This window comes from Saccopteryx leptura, chromosome 2, assembly GCF_036850995.1.
Source record: "Saccopteryx leptura isolate mSacLep1 chromosome 2, mSacLep1_pri_phased_curated, whole genome shotgun sequence".
NCBI classification, from domain to species: domain Eukaryota; kingdom Metazoa; phylum Chordata; class Mammalia; order Chiroptera; family Emballonuridae; genus Saccopteryx; species Saccopteryx leptura.
The window spans coordinates 231,839,080-231,861,035 of record NC_089504.1 but is presented as its reverse complement, the minus strand read 5'-3'; the positions used below and the strand labels follow the sequence as shown (position 1 = coordinate 231,861,035).

The window sequence follows — 21,956 nt, the reverse complement described above, 5'->3', positions numbered from 1 at the left end:
GCCTCTTCTCCAGCTGTCCAGCTGGGTTCCACCGCCAATCTTTCACTCACCGCGAGCATGCCTAAGGTCTGAGGCCCCGCCCATCTACGGGCGTTACCAACGACCCGGCCCCGCCCCCTAGGTGGCCTGCCTTCTTTTCGCTACCTTAGCTGAGCGCCAGGGCGTGCGCGCGCCCCCGCTCGCGACCCGGCTCGGCTCGGTGTCGGGAGCGCGCTCTGTGTGGCCGCTGCCGCCATGTTGTTGTGGTTGTGAGAAGGCGGCGGCGGCAGAGGAGCACCCAGACGAGACGCTCCAGCGGCCCAGGCGCTGCCCCCCGCCGGCCCTGGCTGGAAGCCTTGTGGGGTGGCGGAGGAGGCCGTGCCCTGGCGGGCCTCGCCATGTGCTGCCGTCTGGTAAGAAACACCCCCCCCCCCCCCCCCCCCCCCCCCCCGGTCTGCTCTGTGGGTGAGGAGGAGCTGGAGGAGGGGCCGGCCTCGGCTGGGGAGCAGCGGCTGTCACCCTCTGGAGGAGGCGGCGGCCCGCGGGGGGCTGTGGAAGGTGTGCGTGGCCCAGAGGGGTGTTCTGGGCGGTGGCTATAGCCGCCGCCAGGGGGAGGCGCGGGGAGTGGAGCCTAAGTGGCCCAGCCCGGCCCGGACCCTCGGCGCCAGGGAGGAGGGCTCCCGGGCCGGGGCGGCCTTCCTGGACCTGGCGGGGACGGGCCCATGGGGTTAAGGGTGTGAAGCGCTACCCCCGGAGCGTCCGGATAAATACCTGCGAACCCCGAGAGGTGAGTGTGTACCCCTCGCCCAGACCAGGTCTTTGGGAGTCCACTGTGGTGAGAGGCTAGGGGCCAGTGGAGCCCCCGTGGCGAGCGGTGCGGGCCTGGGACTTGTGGGAAGGAGTGTCGCCTGTGTAGCAGGGCATCCTCCTGACCTGGTAGTACTTGGATGGGAAGGATGGCTCCGAGGCGGTTGAGAAAGCTCAGGGAACACTGGTCAAACAGCTCTGCAAAAGATTACAGTGTTATTTTTTAGGTGGAACTCGTGCTGCTTGATGTATTTGCATTGTGCTGCTTAGGACCCCTAAGATCATATTGTTGATTGTATTTTGGGCTGGAAAACTTACCTCAAAATAATGGGGCTGGGTATATAACGTAATCGACTTTCCAAATGATGTGGAGATGTTTGCCCAAAATCTGTGTACTGTAGTTGAACAATGTCACTCTGTTAAATTTAATCGTCTAAATAAAATTTAAAAAAAAAATAGGGTAAATTTTATGGGTAAATAATGGAGTCAATTCCACTTTAATAAACTCTGGGGTCTGATAATCTCATCTGTTAGTTTTACACGTGAGCTACTGTTAGGTGTTGTAGGTATTGATGGTTAGGTATCTTTTCGAGAGCGAGGCCTAAATTCTTGACTGTTTTAGTTTCTTGTTATCTACTTTGTTATCTGATATATTTATTTTTTTTCACGATGAAATAAAAGGCCCATACTCTCTCTTCCAGTTGAAGTTCAACTTTGTTTCTCAAAATATGGACAGTAATTATTTTCTATATAAAATGCTTGTGATTTGTATACTGAAAAGTGATGGGGACCTTTCCTTTTCAGATTCAAGGTTCTTTCTCTAGGGAAAGAGTCATGGTCCTTGTTTGTGCTCAGAGACCAAGTGAGGTATGTTGATGGCATGCAGATAGTCTTCCCTTCTAGGGCCTGTGACTTGGGTGGTTAGAAGAGCTTACAGAATGACACTGTTTCCAGTAAACCCAGTACATTATGTGATATTAAACTAAATTTGGAGGGTTCTGGAATTTTAGATTGGCTGACTATGAAGGCCTCTTTCAGCTCTAATTACCTCCCTCATTTTTAGATGACCCAGAGCAGTTCATGTGACCAGCACTGTGGTGCAGCCCCACTAGGAGTTAGTGGCAAGCCATAGGAATACCCAAGTTTCTCAGCTTGTAGGCCAAGTTCTTTAGTTCAGGACTTACCTGGTTAAATACTGGTCATCAGAAATAGTATAAACTGCCTGAAATGCTGAACATGGGTCTGACATAGGACCAGGTGAATTAAAGTCTGTAGGAGGGTCCTGGGAATCCATCCTTAGAGCTCTCTGAATGATTCTAGTCAGCCAGGTTTGTGAATTTCTGCTTTAAGTCACCTTTGGTATTCCAAAAGATTCTCATTAATTACAACTGCAGAGAGTGCTTTTTGTTTATAGATCTTTAAGAATTTGAGAGGTAGGGCCCTGGCTAGGTGCTCAGTTGGTTAGAGCATTGTCCAGACAAGCCAAGTTTGCAGGTTTGACCCCAGTTAGGGCACATACTCAAATCAACCAATGAATGCATAAATAAATAGAACAGCAAATTGATGTTTCTCTCTACCCCTCTCCCCTTTCCCTTTCTCTAAACAAATAAACAACCAAATAAAAATAAAAAAAAAGGAACTTGAGAGGTAGGAAAGAAGGGGAAGCCTGAGAAACTTAAAACTGAAAATCGAGCATCTCCTAATATAATGGATTTATGTAGGGGGAACAGATTTGTTGCCAAAAGTTATTTGTGTGTGTCTTCAGGAACACACTTGATAAAAATTAGGTGCTACTTGACTGTAGGTATTTCCAGGTATATATGGAAGAATCCAGAGGAAAGAAACGGAGAGGGGCAGGCAGTAAGTTGACTTCTGGCTTACGAAGGGGTCCACCAAAGGTACTTCTCAACATCCCAACATCATGGTTGCTCCTAAACCATCTGACTCAGGTTTCTAATGAAGTGAGAGTAGGGTGGGTGACTTAGCAGTCTTTTGAGACAAGGGTTGTGAACCAGGAAGGTTTATTGTGAAAAGTTCTTGAAATTTGCCCCAGGCTATGAGGAGTGGTTAAGTCAGTTTTTAACTCTGGTTAACACCTTATGTGGTAAAGTGGAATGTTGAGTTATGAAGTAATTATTCATATTGTAGAGGAGGATGTGAAGTGCACCCAGTAGTGCACTCTACAAGAACCAGAGGCCACATCTGTTTAGCTCCTTGGTGTCTCCAGTACGCAGCTGGAGTTCCCAGCATAATATCCCCTCAGATATGTATTTGTTATGTAAATTAATAGTATTGAGATGGGAAAAGAACTGTTATAGTGATTGATAACAATGTTAGTTATTAAAAGCTACTTGATTCTTTGCGTTGGAATAAACAGTCAGTTTTTAGATCAAGTGGTTTGGGACTTTTCTTCAAGAGATTCTGTTTTCTAAAGATTGTCATTGAACACTATTCTGTCCCCTAGTTTTGTGGGTCTTAAATGTGTCTTTAAAAAACTGTATCTTACATTTTTTAGGTGTTAGTGATGTTTTTTAGGATCACATTTTATTAGATACAGAGGCATTTAGAATAATGGGAAACAGTAATTGAGTAGATGATAGCCGATGACTGCGATTGCTGTTAGGGAATGTCACTTACCTGTACTTTAGTTTTCTCATCTATACAAGTAAAGGCCTCTACTCTTGATCTCAAGTAGTTTCTCCAGCCTGATTTTGCAGATCTTTAATAATTGTAATTGTTATTTGGTGTTCATCTCAAAGGTAGATGAAGCTTTTTAATTAAAAAAAGCATTGTGCCTTGAATTCTGCTTTTAAGCTTGTGGATTTTAGATGTTGTCCAGAAGTGCTCTGGAAATTGAGTGCATGTTGCAAGTATTATGCAGAAACATGTTTATGCTGTTGAAATTCACTTAGTGATGAAATCAAAACGGAATTCACATAGGGAACTTCATAGTTTAGTGTGAAACCACAAGATTAAGGATGGTTTGGGGGAAATTTATGCAATTTATGTAGCCACTTGTTTCTTACAGACTACCCAATTCTGTAATTTTCTATGGTGAATTTATATGTAATTTTATAATAGTGAAATGTTGACCGACAAAGTAGGAGATCAAATCAGTATTGAATTTGAACTAGGATTCCCAATAAATGTAGAGGCAACCAAGTGTTCAACTTCATTACCATTAATCCTAATTTTATGATACCAATATTTGTGTCATGCTTTCAGTCTTCACTTTTGTATTTAGAAACTTAATACACTTAAGTTCATATTTGTAGCAGATGTTGAAAATGAAAATTGTAGCATGAGTGGATAAATCAGTAAATCCTAGGTTCAAGCCTAGGTTGTGCTCCTCCATAGCAGTGTTTTTTCTGGCAAGCCAGTTAGGTCTCTGAGCTTCAATTCCCTCATTAGTAAAAGGAAGAAGAGCAACTTCTCTCACAGAGTATAAGGGAGGATCAAATGAAATGTATACGACAAACAATCACAGTGTAAGGGGATCATACTAGCATCCTATTGTGGTAAAATTTTGTTTTATATTTTTGCAAGAGTTGGTTTGTGGAGCAGTGGTAAATTTGCTAGGAGTTCTCAAGTGCAGAATTTACTAATGTAATTGATATGGCAACAAAAGATTTTTTTTAATTTTAATTTTTATTTTTTTTGTTTGTTTTTTTCATTTTTCTGAAGCTGGAAACAGGGAGAGACAGTCAGACAGACTCCCGCATGCGCCCGACCGGGATCCACCCGGCACGCCCACCAGAGGGCGACGCTCTGCCCACCAGGGGGGCGATGCTCTGCCCATCCCTGGGCGTCGCCATGTTGCGACTGGAGCCACTCTAGCACCTGAGGCAAGGGTCCACAGAGCCATGCCAGCGCCACCGGGCCATCTTTTGCTCACAATGGAGCCTTGGCTGCAGGAGGGGAAGAGAGAGACAGAGAGGAAAGCGCGGTGGAGGGGTGGAGAAGCAAATGGGCGCTTCTCCTGTGTGCCCTGGCCGGGAATCGAACCCGGGTCCTCCGCACGCTAGGCCGACGCTCTACCGCTGAGCCAACCGGCCAGGGCAACAAAAGATTTTTGTTTCTGTACTTTGCCTGGAGAAACCTTTCAGCACTTGCATCCCATCTGCCAACAGGAATAGTCAGTGTTGGGGGGAACTTCAGAGGAATTGGGGATGTCTAACATTTGTGCCAAATTTTGCACTTGGATAGACTTGTTGGATTTCACCCAATTTTGTTATATTGGAGCTGTGGTGAAAAGTAGGAGGGTCAGGGAGTTTAGTACATTCTGTGTAAAGTACTAATCTTTTCTAAATGGCAGGTGACACCGTCATAGGGTAATGAAATCAATGCGGTGATTTAAAAAAAGCATTAAAAAAAGAAATAGAAAAAAAAAGAAATAGAAATATCAGCACATTGCAGATGGTGAAAGTATGTATTGATTTGGGAAACTTTTGTTTCTTTTTTAAATATATGATTATATATTTACTGGGATGCAAGGTAAAGTGTATTTTTTCTTGAGTTGTGGTGAAACTTAGAAGCAGTTATGTAGGAATATGGTACTTGAAGTTAGAATGACTGATTATAAGATAATAAAGCATAAAACAAGTAAAAAACCATGGAAATAGGTTGGGTTAAATTAAAGCTATTTGTTAAGGGTGAAATACCTCATAGCTTCATTATAAATTGTTGATTTAATGAAGCAAAATTAAGACATACATGTATGTTAATGTTCTTCCTCACCCTTTTTTCTTAAATGGCTTGCTTGGTAATTAAAGTATAGAGGTATTGTCTTGGTGCTGACCTTGCAAAGCATTGTTTTGGCTATGTCCAGGCCTGGGTCTATTATATGTCTGGTGTGTCTTCACTCGATATTTAGAATGATTTCATTAGGAGAGATAGTAGCAGGTAGCATGCTTTGCTCATTTAATTTCTCTGGGTTCTAAATTTAATTTCTTTTGTAGCTAATGCTTTTATAAGTTAGTCGCAGAAGAGAGATATAAATTTGTTTAGTTCTCTGAATTACTCATAGATTGATAATCCGGCATAATGTAAGGAATTGTAAGTAAGTATATTGATTAATTTTATATTTGGTATAAAGACAAAAAGGCCAATTTAAAATAGGGTAGTTCTTATTTTTTTGTTCCATGCCTATCATTTTTCTGTAAGATAAATCTGTAGTTGTAAAGTATTTATTTTTTAAAGATTTTTATTTATTGACTTTACAGGATGGGGATATGAGAAGTGGTTGCTTCACTCTAGCTGTTTATTTTTTGCTTATTGTATGTGCAGCCCAGGGTTTCTGTTTCTTCTTCTTTTTTTTTAAAAAAATGCTTATTTTGTTAATTTTGGAGAGAGAGGAAAGAAGAGACAGAGAGGCAGATCTGTTCTTGTATGTGCCCTGGAAAGGAATTGAACCGGCAACCTGTGTACTTACTGATGATGCTCTAAGCAGCTGAGCTTTCCGTCCAGGGCAAGCCCAGGGTTTCTAACCTGTGACCTCAGCGTTCCAGGTTGGCGCTCCATCTACTGTTCCACCACAGGCCATGCAGTTGTAAAATATTTAGACTGGTTACACAAACCACATGGGGCAAAGTAGAGGGTTTACAAGAGTGTTTGGTTGGAAGCACAATAGGGCAGTAATAAGGAGTTTTAGTTTAATCTCATTTTAAATTTCTTTCTTTCTTTCTTTCTTTCTTTCTTTCTTTCTTTCTTTCTTTCTTTCTTTCTTTCTTTTTTTTTTTTACAGAGACAGAGAGAGTCAGAGTGAGGGATAGACGGGGACAGACAGGAATGGAGAGATGAGAAGCATCAATCATTAGTTTTTCGTTGTGCATTGTGACATCTTAGTTGTTCATTGATTGCTTTCTCATACGTGCCTTGACCGCGGGCCTTCAGCAGACTGAGTAACCCCTTGCTTGAGCCAGCGACCTTGGGTCCAAGCTGGTGAATTTTTGCTCAAACCAGATGAGCCCACGCTCAAGCTGGTGACCTTGGGGTCTCGAACCTGGGTCTTCCGCATCCCAGTCTGATGCTCTATCCAGTGCGCCACCGCCTAGTCAGGCTCATTTTAAATTTCAAAATGAAATTTTTATTTCAGATTATGAAACTACAGTACATATTAACTATGAAAATTAAGAAACCTTACAAACACAGGAATTGAGATAACCCAGGAGAAAGTAGAGTTAACTCATAATCCTACTTAGATATAATATTTGTATTTGGTGTGTGTTTTTTTATGTGTAATCTACTGAAATACTTAAGAAAATAACCAACTTTTTATGTCAAATTGATGTTCCCTTTGTGGGTATTTATTTAATGTTCTGTGATATGGATGCATCATTGTTTACAGCATTTCCTGTTAATGAACATTTTCAAATTTTTTCTTTAAACAGTGCTGTGATGAACTAGTTTGGACTTATTTATACAATTGTGCTCTTTCCTTAGGCTTAATTCTGAAAGTGGGCTATGTGTTTTAAATTTGAATTTACTGAAGGTGCCCTATTGATAGATGTCTATTTTAAAATCCCACCAATAGTATACTAGTGTCCAATTCCACATGTTCTTGCTAGTGATTTATTATCTTTTAGTTTGGTGGTAGGAGTATAAAATAGTTTGTGGGAATAGTTTTCCTTTGTTCTTTTTTTCAACATCAGATCTTAGCCTCTACAGCTTAACCCTGGAAGAGGCAGGTAAAAATGAAAGTACAGTGACAAGGAGTACTTTAGTGATCTCTAAATTTTGTGATTCCTCATTCCAATAGTAAAAAAGGTTTTGAGCACAAATCCTCAATCCTTAAGTATAAATATTTATTTGATGTACAAACAATATGTATAGTAGCTGGTTACTGTGTACCTTATAAAATATAATCCCCATCCCTTTTAACAAGGATGAGACTTAAAAATAAAACTCAGGTCTTGGTGGGCTAGCTCAGTTGATTAGAGTGTCTTCCTGAAACAAGGTTGTGGGTTTGATCCCCGGTCAGGGCATATATGGGAAGCAACCAGTGAATGCACAACTAAGTGGAACAAATGAAAGCTTCCCTTCCTGCCTGACCAGGCGGTGGCGCAGTGGATACAGCGTCGGACTGGGATGCAGAGGACCCAGTTTTGAGACCCCAAGGTCTCTGGCTTGAGCAAGGGGTTACTCGGTCTGCTGTAGTCCCCCAGTCAAGGCACATATGAGAAAGTAATCAATGAACAACTAAGGTGTCACAATGAAAAACTGATGATTGATGCTTCTCATCTCTCTCCGTTCCTGTCTATCTGTCCCTATCTATCCCTCTCTCTGACTCTCTGTCTCTGTAAAAAAAAAAAAAAAAATTCCTTTCCTCCTTCCCTCTCTCTCCCTTCCTTTATCTGTCTCTAACAGTCAGTCAATCAATCAGTAAAAAATTAAGCCCTGGCCTGATAACTCGGTTGGTTGGAGCACCCCAAAGCACAGAGGTTTCTGCTTTGATCCCTGGTCACAGCACATATAGGAACAGCTTGATGTTCCTGTCGGTCTGTCTTGAAAAATAAACAAACAAAACAAAAAACCCCAAATATTTTTCTCCTTTACTCCAATGGAGCATCTTGGGCACTCCTTGAGGTATGTTATACTCTGCTGTGGAGATCGTGGCTTTAGACTCCTAAGATTTAATGTTAGACTTTTATGAATGATTGTTTTTGGGCATTTCCACTAGTTCTGCAGATGGCCCAGCCTAGTTGGATTATGATAGTCTTTAAAGTGTCTTATGCTTTGAGAGTCATCTTTTTTTAAAAATTTTTATTGATTTTAATTTATTGTGCTTACATCGATTCAAGTGTCCCACCGAATATATCTCCCCCCACCCCTGTGTTCCCCTTGACACCCCCCTTGCCTCCTCCCCTCAACGCTTTCCCCCTTTCCTTCCAGGATTTGTTCTCTATAACGCTGTGTTAAGTATATATAATTTTTTTTTAAATTTTATTTATTTATTTTTTACAGAGACAGAGAGTGAGTCAGAGAGAGGGATAGACAGGGACAGACAGACAGGAACGGAGAGAGATGAGAAGCATCAATCATTAGTTTTTCATTGCGCGTTGCAACACCTTAGTTGTTCATTGATTGCTTTCTCATATGTGCCTTGACTGCGGGCCTTCAGCAGACCGAGTAACCCCTTGCTGGAGCCAGCGACCTTGGGTTCAAGCTGGTGGGCTTTTCCTCAAACCAGATGAGCCCGCACTCAAGCTGGTGATCTCGGGGTCTCGAACTCGGGTCCTCTGCATCCCAGTTCTACGCTCTATCCAATGCGCCACCGCCTGGTCAGGCAAGTATATATAATTTCACTAATCTCTTTCCCTTCTCTGATCCCATCCTCTCATAGAGAGTCATCTTTTCAATAAGGGCCAACATATGAACCTTGCTCATAAAGAATCAATTTGATATCTTTTGTCATTTGTTGAGGTGGCCAAATATGAAAAGGGCAAATAAAATAATAGGGTCAGAAACAGTCTGTGTACGGTACTTCTCTTAGATATGAAGACTGATAATTGTGTTGAGTATATTTTAAATTGTTTACGCTTTCTGGAAAGCAGTTCAGTTATAACATCCCTATTTTCTAAGAGTTTAAGTATTCAAGGCTGAGTAAAGGGATGTATAATTGCTACTTGCTGCATTTGCTTGCAAAATACCACTATTAACTTGTTGCACTAATTCTACTTGGAATAGGCTGAGTCTTGAGCTTTTAAAAATGCTTTCTCAGGATGAAACATTTCATGATAAATCTTAGGGTAAAAGGTAACTTTTTTCCTAAGTTTGAATAAATTGCTTTTGATTTGCCCCTTCTCCCCCTGTAAATTATAAAATCAGGAAATTGTGCTTTTGCACTAGAAAAATGTCTTCTTTTTTCCTCTCATAATAGAGTACTTAATTTCAGTTATTTCTTATCGGTCATTGTCAGAAAAAGATAATATTGAAGTCTAGACATTGTGAAAAGAGCAACTCGAATGATTATTTTTTGCCAATTTAAAGAAATGAGATAATTTATATTGAAGATGATTGTTATATGCAGTGCTTTGGAAAAAATCCCTTTTTACTTTAGGTAGCATGATTGATAAGGTTCTTTCACATACATCATCTTAGAACCTCATAAGAATTTGAGATCATCATTATCCAGGGATGCTGTGACTCCTTTGGGGCCACATGCCTTGTGTTTGACATCATATTTAAAGTAGTAGACTGTAAACCCTGCAGAAGTAGGTTCTGATGGCTGTTCTCCTTCACTCCCTAGCACTTAATATACTGTCTACTACAGAGTAAGCTATCAATATTTATGGACTTTTTAAAGTCTTGCACATTTATTTATACCTGTAAATAAGTTATAGCATTGTAAAACCAGCACTCACCATTTTCTGTAGATTGTTCCTTTATCTGATGTGTACAGAAAATGTTTTGTGGAAGAGGTCATTAATTTTACATCGGCCTTTCAAATATCCTTTTACTTTCTCTTAAGGATAGTTTTAAGGTGACAAAAAAGTTACTTTTTTGTGTGTGTGTGTGTGAGAGAGAGAGAGGGAGACAGGGACAGACAAGACAGGGAGAGAGATGAGAAGCATCAACTCATATTTGCGGCACCTTAGTTGTTCATTGATTGCTTTCTCAAATATGCCTTGATTGGGGGGCACCAGCTGAGCCAGCGACTCCTGGCTCAAGCCAGCAACCTTGGGCGTAAGCCAGTGACCACGGGGTCCTGTTTATGGTCCCACGCTCAAGCTGTGAACTCTGGGTTTTGAACCTGGGTCTTAGCGTCCCAGGCGGGTGCTCTATCCACTGCACCACAGCCTGGTCAGGCCAAAATAGTTAGTCTTAATGTAGTAATTCCTTTTACTGTGTCTCTCCTACTGGCAAGACTGTGTATATATGTATATTATTTACTTATGCAGTAGACTGGTATTTAAAAAGGAAACATACTCATTAGTCTTTGGGTATATAATGATTCCTGAAATATGGACACCAGTTTGCTATGGGGTACGGGAATGAAAAGGAGCACGTAGTTGCCTGTACACATGGTTTTGGCTTACTCTGAAAACGTAGAAGAGAATTAGACTTTCAAAGAACTAGTAAGTTACTTCCTTTGTTTTGCTGTACTTAAAATCTTGTTTAGTAAGGGAACTAACATTTTTATATATAAGAGAGACCTTGGAAAGACAGAAATGGAAATAGTAGTAGTGATAAATTTCTGTCTGGTAGAATAGTGTGACTGTTTTCTGCTTTATATTCGTTTGTAAGTTTTTCAGTTTTCTGTAGTGGGCATATATTACTCCTTTTTTTTTGTGACAGAGAGAGAGAGAGAGAGAGAGAGAGAGAGAGAGAGAGATAGGGACAGACAGATAGGAAGGGAAAGAGATGAGAAGCATCAATTCTTCGTTGCGGCACCTTAGTTGTTCATTGATGGCTTTCTCGTATGTGCTTTGACCGGGTGTTATAGCAGACCGAGTGACCCTTTGCTCAAGCCAGCGACTTTGGGCTTAAGCTGGTGAGCCTTGCTCAAATCAGATGAGCCATGCTCAAGCTGGCGACCTGGGGTTTCGAACTTGGGTTCTTCATGTCCCAGTCTGATGCTCTGTCCACTGCGCCACCACTTGGTCAGGCTGGCTGTATTACTCTTATAATTAGGAAAAGCTGCTATTTTAAAGTACATTTTAATGTCTTTAGTTTTCATTGGGTGTCTTATGAAGTTTTAAGTCAGTGACCAGTGAGAAAGTGGGTAGTTAACGGGTTCCAGTTCCTAAGCAGAGTAACAGTTGTTGGAAGTACTAAGGGGTAGGCAAACTGATTTGAACTCATTGTGAACTCCACTAAACTGTGTCTGAGACAGTCTGGGGTTTGATCACAATTAAAAACGAGGACTTCCATCTAAATTTTCTCTTCCTAATGAGCCCATTGAGTGTTATCAATGATGCTGTAAAAAGATAAATCAGATTCTACGAATTTTATACACAGGACAGCCTGAATTCCCAATTATTCTGCTCACTTGCCATTTGGACTTAAGTTCTGTAGCCTTGTGTATGTGCATGTTAAATATCAAGTGGGATTATTGTAACTCATATGATACAGATTTTATACATGTAATTTGAAATGGAAGATATTCAGATCAATAACTTATGACAATATGGTCTTATTGGCATTTTGGTGTTAATATACAGTTGGGGATTGGGCCACTGTAAGTTTATATACTCATCTGGTTTGGGGTGTGGAAGAAGATAAAATTTAAAGAAAACTTAAAATCAGGTTAATGAGGCATAGTGGAGTTCAAGGAGAAGGGAGGATTACAAATAGTGACAGTTAACGTTTGAGATGAAGGAAGATTGGCGCTAAGGAAATAATTGAATGTGGTGATCCATACTAGTTATTGGTCATCATTTTCTTAGATGAATTTTAGCATAGTAAGGGGCTAGGAGTGAGTGAGAGATGAGACAACATATATAACTTCCTCTGATGATTCTTTCTGTTAGTCAGTATCTGCACTGTATATTATGATTTGAGCATTTGAAACTTGGCTAGTTTGACAAAAGAACTAAAATTTAAAATTTTATTTAATTTTAATTACTGAACTTGAACTAGCCATGTGTCTGATGGCTACCATGTTGGACAGCACCGATTATGGACTCAATATTAAACAGTTACATAAATTAGTGGTAGGAGGTGATCTCAGGACAAAATAAGAGCATTTAGTATTTAAAATTATGTTGCAATGCTGTCAAGATGGTGTTGGAATCATATATTCTATAGCAAACCAAAATTTTACATTTTTATTTCTGTGTTCATTGTTGGCTATAATTAATTGATAGTTCTTTTCTTTATATAAAAGTAAAATTAAATAATGTAATTTTAAGAGATTTATGGTTTGAAATCTCTTCATGACTTCCTAACCCTTTTTTCTTTTATCTTCCATTTTTAAAAAAAATTACAATTCAGATTTCTTCTGATGAAAGAATAAATATAATATTTTTTGAGACATTTTGGGTCTCTGTTTTCTCCAACTAAAAGTCAGTGAAAATTTATTTCTTAGAAATCTCATTGAGGAAAGAGGAAATATCAGCCATATATCAAAAAATATATCTTAAAGATATATATTAAATCAATATCTTAGATATTTTATTATTTGAGAAATGGTTTGCTCTGCAAATGGTTCAACTATTTGTTTGAGAGAACCTCTCAATATCTGGTTTACATAAACGCATTTTGTTTGCAAGAAGGGAAATTAAAGCATTCATGAACATATTCATAAGACAACATATTGTGTGATTCCATTTCTGTAAAGTTTAAAAAATGAGTAAAACTAATTGATGGTAGTGAAAGTCAGAATAATTGTTATCTTTGGCTGTATAAACAAGCAAGGGAGACGTAGGGGTGCTGCTAATATTCTGTATCTTGATTTGGCTGGTGACTTCATTGTCTTCAGTATATGAAAATTATTGAATTGCGTACTTAAGATATGTGCACTTTTTTGTATGTATATAATACCTCAGTTTTAAAACTTTTACCCCCTGCCTGACCAGGTGGTGGCGCAGTGGATAGAGTGTTGGACTGAGCCCAAGTTTGCTGGCTTGAGCAAGAGGTCACTTGGTCTGTTGTAACACCCCCCCCCCCCCATCAAGGCACATATGAGAAAGCAGTCCGTGAACAACTAAGGCACCACAACAAGGAATTGCTGCTTCTCATCTCTCTCCCTTTCTGTCTCTCTGTCCCTATCTGTCCTTCTCTCTGTCACAAAAATAAATTAATTAATTAAATAAAATGTCTCCCGATGAATGTTTAAAAAAACTCACAAAAAACTTTTACCCACTCACAAAATTTTAATGAACATGATCACCTGAATTTATCTTCCTTTAGCTTCATTAACTTTCCTACTAGTTCTGTAAGAACATGAGTATACTTCATGATGAAACATATTTTATCTTTATAAGTTATGATATAAAACAAACATAGAAGAATGTATAAAACAAACGTATAGCTTAATGAATTTTTTTTCTTCTTTTCCGAGAGGAGGGGAGGTATACAAACTCCTACATGTGCCCCTACCAGAATCCACCTGACTACCCCCATCTCAGGCTAATGCTCTGCCCATCTGGGGCCATGCTTGAAACTGAGCTAATTTTAGTGCCTGAGTTGGAGGCTTCACGGAGCCATCACGGAGCCATCCTCGGCACCTGGGGCCCGATGCGCTCAAACCAAGCCATGGCTGCAGGGGGTTGAGGGGGAGAGGAGGAGGAAGGGAGGAGAAGCAGATGGTTGCTTTTCCCATGTGCTCTGACTGGGAATTGAACCTGGGACATCCACACACCAGGCTAATACTACCACTGAGCCAACCAGCCAGGGCCTTAATGATTTTTTTTTTTTTTACAGAGACACAGAGTCAGAGAGAGGGATAGACAGGGACAGACAGGAATGGAGAGATGAGAAGCATTAATCATTAATTTTTCGTTGTGCATTGCGACACCTTAGCTGTTCATTGATTGCTTTCTCATATGTGCCTTGACCATGGGCTTTCAGTAGACCAAGTAAACCCTTGCTGGAGCCAGTGACCTTGGGTCCAAGCTGGTGAGCTTTAGCTGAAACAAGATGAGCTTGCGGTCAAGCTGGCAACCTCGGGGTTTTGAACCCGAGTCCTCCGCATCCCAGTCTGACTCTCTATCCACTGCGCCACCGCCTGGTCAGGCCTTAATGAATTTTTAAATGAATAAATTGGAGGGTTTTTTTGGGTATGTCTTACCTGTGTCTAGGAAAGAGTTGATGAAGGGCTAAATTTTTTGGAGAGAACAGATTTGAGGAATCTCAGAATACCAGAATATCCTCATCTTGACTGTGCTTTCCACCTTACTGTCTCTTTGGGCAAGCTGTTTAATTTATTTAGATCTCAGATTTATTTTTATTTTTATTTAGAGAGACAAAAGGATGGAGGGAGAAGGGAAACAGGCAGAAAGGGAGAGAGATGTGTAGTTGTAGTTGTGTTACTTTAGTTGTTCATTGATTGAGTCTCATATGTGCCTTGACAGGGTGGGGGGGTGGCCCTCAAGCTGAGCCAGTCATGCCTTGCTCATGCCAATGACCTTGGGCTCAAGCCAGCGATTATGGGATCATTTTGATGATCCCATGTTCAAGCCAGTGACCCTGCACTCAAGGGTGGTGAGCCTGTGTTCAAGCTGGATAAGCCCATGCTCAAGTGTATGACTTGGGGTTTTGAATCTGAGACCTCAGCATTTCAGGTTGATGCTCTATCACTGCGCCACCCCTGGTCAGGTGGGTCTCAGATTTTTCTTTGCAGGGTGATTTGGTGCATATTACTAGATAGATCTTCAGGCCATTGAATTTAGGTTTCTTACATTATAGAGCAGAATTGTGATATACAAAGATAAAATTATTTGTCTAAGGACACACAGCTAGTGATTATTAATATCATTCATTTGTATTAGTTTAAAACTTTCTGAGGCTTACATAAGCATGCCAGGCACTATTGTAAACAATTTTTGTGTATTAACTCAATTAATTGTCTAGGTAGCTATTCTCAGAGGTAGCTATAATTATTTCAATGTTACTGACATGGGAAATTTAGACAAAATGAGGTTAACATAACTTGTCCAGGTGTTTGAGTTCTTGAACCTGAACTTTCAACTACTTTGCTATACTGCTTGATTAAGTGAAAGCACTTAAAGATTTTAGGCAAATATTAAGTCATTTTTTTAAAATTATTTTTTATTTTTTATTTTTTTTAGCAAGAGAGAGAGGCAGAGAGACAGAAATAAAGCCAAGAAGGGAGAGAGATGAGAAGTATCAGCTCGTAGTAGTGGTACTTTAGTTGTTCATTGATTGCTTCTCATACATGCCTTGACCAGAGAGCTCCAGCCAAGCCAGTGACCCCTTGCTCAAACCAGCAACCTTGGGCTCAATCAAGGGCCACGATCCCACACTGAAGCCGGTAACTCCTCACTCAAGCTGGTGATCCTGTGCTTAAGCTGGATGAACCTGCGCTCAAGCCGGTGTCCTCAGGACTTGAACCTGGGACCTCAGTGTCCCAGGTTGACACTTTATCCATTGTGCCACCACTGGTAAGTGCAAGTGTTAAGATCTTAAAAATAAATCTCTTAGAGGTTTTATGAAGTAAAATTTTAGTTTTTTGAACCCAAATTAGGATAGGAACCTCATTTTTTGGTGATCATCATGATTATGGAAAAGATGTTAATATTTATTGCTTGGGTTAATTTCCTCCTTGACAAAGCTCATTTTCTTCTAGAACTATTAGGATGTAAACATTAGGTAGTTTTCTCTTAAAATATAGTTTTAGCCTGACCTGTGGTGGCACGGTGAATGAAGCATTGACTTGGAATGCTGAGGTTGCCGGTTCAAAACCCTGGGCTTGCCTGGTCAAGGCACATACAGCAAGCAATCACTGAACAACTAAAGTGAAGCAACTATGACTTGATAGTTCTTGTACTCTCCCCTCCTCTCTCTGTAAAGTCAATAAATAAAAAAAAAAAAAATAGTTTTAATCCTGAGAGAATTTATGACTATTTTACAAATATTCTTTAGATTTCTAGGCAAAATGTTTATAGAAGGAAGTTTTCAAACTTGGAAGCAGATCTAACAAGGTTTAGCATTCCTGTTTTGGTTGTTTAGGTAGCATCTGGACCTTGTTTTCAGAGCAATAATTAAGATTCTATGGTTAAAAATTTTCAAACTAAGATATAATTTACACGCAATAAAACTCACCCTTTTTGAGTCCAGCTCTGCAAGTTTTGGAAACACATAATTACCATTATAATCAAGATATAGAATAGTGGCCCTGGCCGGTTGGCTCAGTGGTAGAGCGTCGGCCTGGCGTGTGGGGGACCCGGGTTCAATTCCCGGCCAGGGCACATAGGAGAAGCGCCCATTTGCTTCTCCACCCCCCCCCCTCCTTCCTCTCTGTCTCTCTCTTTCCCTCCCGCAGCCAAGGCTCCATTGGAGCAAAGATGGCCCGGGCGCTGGGGATGGCTCCTTGGCCTCTGCCCCAGGCGCTAGAGTGGCTCTGGTCGCGGCCGAGCGACGCCCCGGAGGGGCAGAGCATCACCCCCTGGTGGGCAGAGCATCGCCCCTGGTGGGCGTGCCAGGTGGATCCGGTTGGGCGCATGCAGGAGTCTGTCTGTCTCTCCCCGTTTCCAGCTTCAGAAAAATACAAAAAAAAAAAAAAAAAAAAAAAATATAGAATAGTTTCATCACCTCAAGAAATTTCCTCCTAAAAAAAAATTTCCTTCTAACCCTTTGGAATCAGCTTCTTTTCCCACCCCCAGTGTCTGACAATGGCTGATTTGTTCTGTTACTATAATTTTGTCTTTTCATACGAATGGAATTTCATATAAATGGAATCATGCAGTATGTAGCCTTTTGACTCTGGCTGCTTTTTTTTATTTTTTATTTAGTGAGAGGAAGGGAGGCAGGGACAGACTCCCTCATGTGCCCTGACTGGGATCCACCTAGCAAACCCACTAGGGGGTGATGCTCTTCCCATCTGGGGCCCTTGCTCCATTGCATCCGGAGCCATTTTTTAGCACCTGAGGCGGAGGCCATGCAGCCATCCTCAGTGCCCGGGCCAGCTTGCTCTAATCAAGCCTTGGCTGCAGAAGGGGAGGAGAAGAGAGAGAGAGAAAGAGAAAGAGAAAGAAGCAAGAGGGGGAGGGGTAGAGAAGCAGATAGTCACTTCTCCTGTGTGCCCTGACTGGGAATCGAACCCAGGACATCCACATGCTGGATGGATGCTCTACCACTGAGCAACTGCCAGGGCTGACTCTGGCTTCTTTTATTTAACATAATTCTCCTTGATATATCTATATTTTGTGTATCAGTAATTACTTTTTTTGCTAAGTAGCATTCCTGTAAGGATGTACCACAGTCTATTTATTCTTCAAGTTCATTCGGGTTGTTTTCAGTTTTTAAATTTATTTTTATTTTTTTGTTCAGTGAGAGGAGGGGAGGCAGAGACAGACTTCTGTATGTGCCCCTACTGGGATCTACCCTGCAAGCCCACTAGTTGTGATGCTCTGCCTGTCTGGGGTGTTGCTCTGTTGCTCAGCACCCAAGCTCTTCTTAGTGCCTGAGGTGGAGGCCATGGAATCATCCTCAGCGCCTAGGGCCAGTTTGCTCCAATCGAGCCATGGGTGCAGGAGGTGGGGGGGGGGGAGAGGGGGAGGGCAAGCAGGAGGAGTGGAGAAGCAGATGGCTGCTTCTCCTGTGTGCCCTGACTGGGAATCAAACCCAGGACATCCATACTCTGGGCCAATGCTCTACCACTGAGCCAATTGGCCAGGGCCTGTTTTTTTTTTGTATTTTTCTGAAGTTGGAGACGGGGAGGCAAGTCAGACTCCCGTATGCGCCCGACAGAGATCCACCCGGCACGCCCACCAGGGGGCAATGCTCTGCCCATCTGAGGCGTTGCTCTGTTGCAACCAGGGCCATTCTAGCGCCTGAGGCAGAGGCTACGGAGCCATCCTCAGCGCCCGGGCCAACTTTGCTCCAGTGGAGCCTTGGCTGCAGGAGGGGAAGAGAGAGACACAGAGGAAGGAGAGGGAGAGGGGTGGAGAAGCAGATGGGCGCTTCTCCTGTGTGCCCTGGCTGGGAATCGAACCCGGGACTCCTGCATGCCAGGCCAATGCTCTACCACTGAGCCAACCGGCCAAGGCGTTTTCAGTTTTTGATAACTACAAATAAAGCTGTCATACAAGTAGTCATGCACATGCATATGTGTGTATGTGCCCATGTATGTGTTTTTTTATGGTTTAAAAAAATATGGTGCCTAGACTTGAAAACACTTGTAATTTTCACAGAACATTATACGTTGCTTAGCAAATTGTACCCCCCAAAAGCCCACGCTAGAATGAAAATAATTTGATATATAATCTTATACTATAAATCATTAACATATTTTAAATTAAGGAAGTAGGCACACATTTATTCAATGGATACATTTAGTTATGAAACTCCTTAGTGCATAATTTCATATTTTATGTTTTTAGTGGCTCTTGAATTGTGAATCCTTGACTTTTTTTTGTTCTTCTAAGAAGCAAAATGATTATGTAGTTGGTTATGAAAAGTCTGTAAGTAAAACATACTATATTTAGCACTATGGAGTTCCCTTTTCCTTTTCTCTCCTCTCCCAAGATGGCTGGAAATAATAACTTTACTAGCCATAGTTTCATGTGAACAAGACATGAAACAGTTTTATGGTTTATGGTTGATTAGCTACTTGAATTAAATTATTTTCTTTGTTACTGTGTAGTGAGCTTTGAGAGAGATGGAAACATTTTTTTTTACCTTAGAAAAGAGATTGCAGACAATTTTTGCAAGTAAATGTTGTGACAGAGGTTCCATTTCTGACCCTGCAAAGGACTACAGAGACCATAGGTGGTTAGACATGTTTGAGAATAGTATGTGTTTGTATTTCTTTTGCTTAGGATAGAATCTTAGTTTAATTAAGCCTTTCAGATTTAAATGTATCCTATGACTAAGATACTTGGTGTACAGAACATTCTTTCAGCAATGTACGTTTCTTCTCAGTTAAGATATTCAGAAAACAATATTGGGTTTAGAACCAAGAGATATTACACTTCAAATATGATGGTTTGGTAAGTGGTTATCTCATTTATAGGCTACCATTAGTTTCTAGTTATTTCATGTGGAAGTATCTACCTGAAGATCCCCAATCTTGATAGTAATGGGGATTGCAAATTAACAGGTTGCTTTTTTTTAGGCATGTGGTTGCTTGATATGGGTACGTTTCAGGCTCTTTACTTTTCCTGAGACTACAGTGTTGGTGACATAAGTCTAGAATTCCAGAACAGAGTTGCCAAAATTAAAACCATGGGCATATGGAGGTAGCAACTATGGGACTCATATTACAAATAAAATTTTAATTAGTTTTATTAGTTGCACACTTTATTTTTACTGCTAGCTTGTGAAGCAGTCAGGGTAGGCCATATTATTATCCTCACTTTACAGGTGAATAAATTGTGCTTCATAGCTGTCCATCTTTGTCTGAGGTTGCACTGCTTGTGAATAGCTGAACTAGAATTTGAACCTAGATCTTCTGACATCAGATTGAATGCTCTTCCCTCTATTGCAAGTTTAGTATGGTGATTAAGAGCTCAGGCTTGGGTTTGGATGGTGGCTCCACCGCTAACTAGTACGATACCTACCTGTGATTTTAGGCAAATTTCTTAACTTCTGTGTGACACAGATTTCTTAGTTTTAAAAAGGGTATAAGGATCCTGGCTGAGTAGCTTGTCATTGGTTAGAGTGTTGTCCAGATATGCCAAGGTTGTGGTTTTGATTCCCTGGTCAGGGCACACACAAGAACCAACCAATGAATGCATAAGCAAATGGAACAACAAAGCCTGACTGGTGGTGGTGCATTGGATACAGTGTTGACCTCTGGGACACTGAGCTCCCAGGTTTGAAACCCCAACGTTGCTGGTTTGAGTGTGATCTTACCTGGCTGGAGCATGGGATCATCAACATGATACTGGGATCACTGGCTTGAGCCCAAAGATCACTGGCTTGAAGCCCAAGGCCACTGGCTTGAGCAAAGGGTCACTGGCTCAGTTTGAGCCTCCCAGGCTCTCACTTTCCCCCTCCCCTCCGCACCCTTCCCTTCCTCCTCACTCCTCCCTTCCATCTCCCTTTCCCCCTCCATTTCCTCACCCCTTCTATCTCCCTCTCCCCTTCCTCCTCCTTCTCTTCCCTCCTCCTCCTTCTCCCACCCTCTTCCTCTCTTTTTCTCCCTTCATCTCTCTCTAAAAATAAATAAAATGGGGATAACAATACTTACCAATTAGGGCTTCGTGATGATTCACCAAGTGCTTGTTACAATAGGTAGCCAATAGTAAGCAGTCCATATAACTAGTTGTAGTTGTTGCTACTGTTACCAGAGTGATAACAAGACCAACAACTACACTTGCTCTTTCCACAGGGATCAGTGTTAAGAATTGAAAGAAGGTAAATGCCAGAATATTCAATGATGGTAAATTTAGAGCCCAGGAAAATAGCAAGGGGAATTGATTTTGGTAGAAAGATGGGAAGTGTTGAGGTGTGTGTCTTTTGCTTTTAAACATGTAAGCAGTTGGACGTCAAAGTGCAAAATATGTTAGGCATTTGGAGCTTTAGGGAAAGTCTGAGGAAGATCAGTGCTGGAGGTAGATTTTTAAATCACCATCACAGATGGTATATGGGAAATTTACTTTGTACCAAGATTTAAACAACACCAAGTTATTGCCCTCAGTTACATATATGTTTTAAAAAATGATTTGAGAGAAACATCGATTTGTTGTTCTGCTTATGTATGCATTCATTGGTTGGTACTTGTGTGTGCTCTGACCCTGGGGATCAACTTGCAACCTTGGTGTATAGGGATGATGCTCTAACCAAGTCAGTTACCCAGCCAAGGCTTACATATGGTTCTTAGAGAGCTATTTGTTATATAAGCAGTAAGAAGCTTATCAGACATTTTCCATTTTTAGTGGTTATACAGGGAATAATACAGAAAGTCAGCACATATTCTAGTGTAATTAACAGGGAAATCATCTCCTTAAAATTTCATAAATTATTAAATACTCCTTTTTCTTTCTTTTTTTTTACAGAGAGAGTGAGTCAGAGAGAGGGATAGATAGGGCCAGACAGACAGGAATGAAGAAAGATGAGAAGCATCAATCATTAGTTTTTTGTTGCGCATTGTGACACCTTAGTTGTTCATTGATTGCTTTCTCATATGTCCCTTGACTGTGGGCGCTCAGCAGACCGAGTAAGCTCTTGCTCAAGCCAGTGACCTTGGGTCCAAGCTGGTGAGCTTTGCTCAAACCAGATGAGCCCGCGCTCAAGCTGGTGACCTCGGAGTCTCAAACCTGGGTCCTCTGCATCCCAGTCCGACGCTCTGTCCACTGCGCCACCACCTGGTCAGGCTATTAAATACTCCTTGAGCCCTTTTACCATGTGTATAATTTTAAGAGCTGGGGACTTAAGTATAAATTAGAGGATTATGCCATTTGGTGCTTGTGTGCTTGTGTGTGGATACGGTACCTTTCTTGGCATAAATTAAATGCAGTTGTTTGAATTCACTTGTTAGGGAATACCTTGCCTTTATTTTTATTTTTATTTAAAATTTTTTTTAAAATTTATTTTATTTTTTA

The 21,956-nt window shown here is 41.1% G+C and overlaps 1 protein-coding gene across 10 annotated transcripts in view; it reads left to right on the top strand.

Annotated features, from left to right (window-relative positions):
- The first annotated feature begins 256 nt into the window (after nt 1–256).
- Nucleotides 257–21,956, top strand: part of MTMR3 (myotubularin related protein 3) — a 141,513-nt gene continuing 119,813 nt past the window's right edge. For 8 of the 10 annotated variants that reach the window (XM_066370529.1, XM_066370528.1, XM_066370525.1 and 5 more), the window contains exon 1: nt 310–392. The gene's annotated coding sequence lies outside the window, so the exon portion shown is untranslated. Of the gene's footprint in view, nt 393–486; nt 767–21,956 lie in introns of those variants that run through there. The other 2 variants (XM_066370522.1, XM_066370521.1) reach the window with 2 other exon arrangements.